At 41.6% G+C, this 5,100-nt stretch overlaps 1 pseudogene; it reads left to right on the top strand.

The window, feature by feature from the left end:
- The first annotated feature begins 966 nt into the window (after positions 1–966).
- Positions 967–2,024, top strand: LOC129628790 (olfactory receptor 52B4-like; annotated as a pseudogene).
- The last annotated feature ends 3,076 nt before the right edge of the window (positions 2,025–5,100 follow it).

Below are 5,100 nucleotides of genomic sequence, written 5' to 3'. Positions count from 1 at the left end.
AAAAACTCCTTTTACAAATAGCAATTTTGGATATTGATTCAGGGGGAAAAGAGACCTTTGTCCACTAAACCACCTGTGTTTCTTCTAGAAACTGGAACAATTGAACTTTTCTTTCTTCTTCTCCATTAGCTCTTAGAATTTGGGCCCACTGCTCCTCCCCCCACTCCATTAATCTTGCCTGGAAAATCCCATGGATGGAGAAGTCTGGTGGGCTGCAGTCCATGGGGTCACTAAGAGTCGGACACTACTGAGTGACTGAGCAGCAGCAGCAGCAGCAGATCCTCCTTCCATGTGACCTCACAACTCCTCTTTCTTATGTAGTACAATAGATAATGGGACTATATTATGAACTCCTCAGCCTTCAGCTGGCCTGGATACATGGTGCACAAGTGTTTTAGGTCTTTACCAGAATTTTTTCACTGTTGCCTAGAAAGAAATTGACAAGGGACACAATAAATATTGATGAGGTTACAAAACCTATATTATACTACCCTACTCCTTATTCTGTAGTCAAAACAATAGGACATAGCTACCTGCTCAAGGAAAGCCTTTGTTCTGCTCCTCCCCTGATTCCCTATCCATAGTCACAAAAGTATTTTCAAAGGTAAGTTCATAAATAACTCATTCTTAAAACCAACACAAATGCAGAATAAATTATTCTTTCCATTCTGTTTGTGTATTGGCTTAATTTTGGACAACAAGATGTTAATCATTACCATACTCATTTAATTTTCTCTACTGTTTTATGAGTCTATCTTGCTCCTGAAATTAAGGCTTCATTCAGATAGCAAGTCATACCTTACTTATCTTTATTTATATATATATCCAAAATTCCTGACATCAGAATGGAATGGGATGAAGTAGGAACCAAAATCAAATGATAATTCGAAAGAAATGTTTGCACATATTTTGGGTTTTCCTCTGTCTCCATGAATAGGCATGAGATTCTGGAAGAACTTCCCAAGTATGAGGACCTTAAACCACACTGGTGGTAGCCACACAGTCTTCTGCTTGCTGGGCATCCCTGGCCTTGAAGACCACTACATGTGGATTTCCATCCCCTTTGTTATTTCCTATGCCGCTGCCTTGCTTGGAAACAGCCGGTTCCTCTTCATTATCCTCACCGAACGCAGCCTCCATGAACCCATGTACCTCTTCCTCTGCATGCTGTCCGGAGCAGACTATGTCCTCTCTGCGTGCAGAGTCCCTCAGGCCTTGGCGATCCTCTGGTTCCATGCTGGAGACCTCTCCCTGGATCGCTGCATTTGTCAGGTATTCTTCCTCTCTTCCACTTTCATTTACAAGTCTGGGATCTTGCTGGTGATGGCATTTGACCGCTACATTGCCATATGCTACCCCCTGTGATACACCACTGTTCTTACACATACACTGATAGGGAAAGTTCATATATCCATCTTCCTAAGAAGTTATTGTACAGTTTTCCTGTAATATTTCTTCTGAAAAGACTGACTTTTTATAAAAGTAACATCCTCCCAAACACTGCTTGTAAACATTGTCCTGGCAAAAATTTCCTGCAACGATATCCAATGAAACGCTGGAGAAGGAAATGGCTATCCACTCCAGTATTCTGGCCTGGAGAATTCCATGGACTGTATATAGTCCATGGGGTCGCGAAGAGTTGAACATATCTGGGTGACTTTCACACAGAACATCTGGTTTGATTTTTTGTCCTAATGTCGACCTTGGTCTTAGATGTTGTGCTAATCTTTGTTTCATATATGCCTATTCTTCGTGCTGTCTTCCACATCCCTTCCCAAGATGCTCCTCACAAAGTTCTCAACACGTGTGGCTCCCATATCTGTGTCATCATCCTCTTTTATGGACCTGGGATCTTCTCAGTTCTCACTCAGTGGTTTGGATACCACATTCCACTCCATATTTACATTCTTCTGGCCAATGTCTATATTCTCATTGCACCTACATTCAATCCCACGGTTTATGGGATTAAGACCAAGCAGATTCGGGACCTGGTAGTTCATTTGCTGTTTCCAAAGCAGATATGACTATAATAATGGAAACTACCCTTGTGCTTTCCTCAATAATGCTCATCATGCTTTAGGTTAGCTTTTGTATCAAGATGTGGAAGGGTACAGTGGAAATACTAATCAAATAACTCTGTATCTTGTTGTCATAGAGCAATTTTATCAGGGATGGGTTTGTAAATGTTTCTTGCAACGTCTTTAAGAACTCATTAGATATCACTGCCTTTGGGGTCTTAGTTCACTTTCTTATACATAGAATTCATAATTAGATTAGTTCACCTCCCTAATCCTAGGCTGGAGGTTAGTAATGCCCTGGAAATAGTGACCTTTCCTGGGTAATTGTTAAACTCTTATTTACTAGGGTATTCTATGCTTTGAATGGCTACACTTGTTTTATTCCTCTCATTCAGACATTTTCCTGCCATTTGCCCCCATGTTGTAGCTTTCATCATATTTTTGCTTTTTAGACAATTATAAAATTCATATATATCTTAAAATTCATATGTATTCACCGTTAACATAATGTTACCATAAATATTGAGTGTATGCATCAGTAAATCTTTATCCTTTCAAAACATTAAACATAGCAAATGTTTACTAATTCTTTCATTTTATTTATATTATCAACTGTTTGGAAGAAGGTACTCAACATGAGAGCAAATATAGTATAAACATATAAGAGTACACTGAGCAAGCATATGTAAAAAACTCACTGATATATGTAGAGGTGTAGCCAATGTGGCAGAGTCAGGAGACCCTAAGCTCACCTGCTTCCATGGGCAATCCCAAATTGCAACCATTTACAGAACAGCTATCAATGAAAATGACCCTAAGACCAGCAGAAAAGCATCTCCACAACTAAAGATGTAATGAAAGAACCACAACAAGATGCGTAGTGGTGTCCTGTGTCTCCTGCATTGCAGGTGGATTCTTTACCATTGAGCAACCAGAAAAGCCCAGGAGAAAGAGAGGGTAGGACAAATTGAGAGAGTAGTGTTGACATATATGCACCACCATTTGTAAAATAGATAGCTAGTGGGATGCTGCTGTATAACACAGGGAGGTCAGCGTGGTGCTCTGTGATAACCTAGAGGAGTGGAACAGGGAGGAGGCAGGAGGGAAACTTAAAAGGGAAGGGATATATGTATACTTATGGCTGATTCACATTGTATGGCAGAAACCAACAAAACCTTGTAAAGCAATTATCCTCAATTAAAAATATATATTTTAAAAAAGGTCTCTCTATTTTTCTGTATTTTCTCTCTCTTCTCCAGTGGGATAACTCTGTTGAAACATCTATGGTCTATTTCTGCAAGTGGGGGCACCTTGGTCCAGGGGTAAATGCATTTGTACTTTTGTCCTGTGTGGAAAGATTCCCTTTGTACAGGCTATACTATTTTTCATTCCTCCCAGCAATATTTGAGAGTAACTTAGTCCTCACACGATGCCTTCAGACTATATTGTCAAGCTTTCAGACATTTTCAATTGGATAGTGTTTCCAATAAGGCTGACTATCTGCACAAATGCATGCCAATAATCCTTCCCTACCCAACCCCTCCACTGTCCACACAAGCCAATTCCTCCTTCATGAGGTGCAGTCTGTTCCCCACTCCCTTGCACCTGTGATCGCCTCATGACTTTCTTTGGCCAGTGGAATAATGTGGAAGTATTATATCCTCTGCCCTGTGGATTCAGAGTGAAGTGAAGCAGAAACAACAGTCAGAAGGGGGATATACATCAAGAAACAACTGAAATGAGGGATTTTAAATAATTACGAATGAAGCTACTGACACATATATTGTTAGGCTGTTGGCTCTTGGACTATAAAGTCCAATAACACCCAGATCAAGAAATACAACTTGCTCTGACATACCCACAGCCATGTCCACGTGCCCCATCAAAGAGTCCCAAAGCTATCACTGGCATACTTAACATATCTAATTACATGTACATTCATGTCTTTCAACAATTTGCATTCAAATGCTGCCATTTCACCTACAACAACCATCTGAATATGTCATTTGTCTCTGTGACTTTACTGGAATTATGTTTGTCTAGTCAAGAAAAAACCTCTGTATGTCCAGTAGCATATCTAAATCTTTATTTTTCCATTACTCACACCTAGAAACATATTATTGCTAGTTAGCATTAAAAATGACAAATTTCTCCTCCTTTTAGGAAAACCACCAACACCAGTGGTGTTAATACGACCTGGAAACGATTCTCTCACCATATTTAACAACACCTGTTCTAGTCCCAGCCCCCTAGTTCTGTTTTTTTTTTTTTTTTTAAATGGAGTGCCAGAGGTCCTGCAGAGAATGTACCAGCACTCTGGTCCAAACTGTGGCTGATTTTGGTGGATCTGAAGCTGAAAAGACCTTGCCACTGTGAGGAGCATCCTGCTGCTGCTGTTTCTGAGTGGCTTCAGTCATGTCCAACTCTGTGCGACCCCACAGACGGCAGCCCACCAGGCTCCCCCATCCCTGGGATTCTCCAGGCAAGAACACTGGAGTGGGTTGCCATTTCCTTCTCCAATGCATGAAAGTGAAAAGTGAAAGTGAAGTCGCTCAGTCATGTCCAACTGTTCGCGACCCCATCCTAAGAGGCTGGTAAAAGGACCATCCAATGACGAAGATCAGGACTCAGCATCCTGGGACTGCAATCACCTTGATCAGATCAGATCAGATCAGTCGCTCAGTCGTATCCGACTCTTTGCAACCCCATGAATCGCAGCATGCCAGGCCTTCCCGTCCATCACCAACTCCCGGAATTCACTCAGACTCATGTCCATTGAGTCAGTGATGCCATCCAGCCATCTCATCCCCTGTCATCCCCTTCTCCTCCTGCCCCCAATCCCTCCCAGCATCAGAGTCTTTTCCAATCAGTCAAATCTTTGCATGAGGTGGCCAAAGTACTGGAGTTTCAGCTTTAGCATCATTCCTTCCAAAGAAATCCCAGGGCTGATCTCCTTCAGAATGGACTAGTTGGATCTCCTTGCAGTCCAAGGGACTCTCAAGAGTCTTCTCCAACACCACAGTTCAAAAGCATCAATTCTTCGGTGCTCAGCCTTCTTCACAGTCCAACTCTCACATCCATA

Source organism: Bubalus kerabau, chromosome 15 (assembly GCF_029407905.1).
Source record: "Bubalus kerabau isolate K-KA32 ecotype Philippines breed swamp buffalo chromosome 15, PCC_UOA_SB_1v2, whole genome shotgun sequence".
In the NCBI taxonomy this organism is placed as follows: Eukaryota; Metazoa; Chordata; class Mammalia; order Artiodactyla; family Bovidae; genus Bubalus; species Bubalus kerabau.
This window is presented reverse-complemented; position numbering and strand designations above follow the sequence as displayed.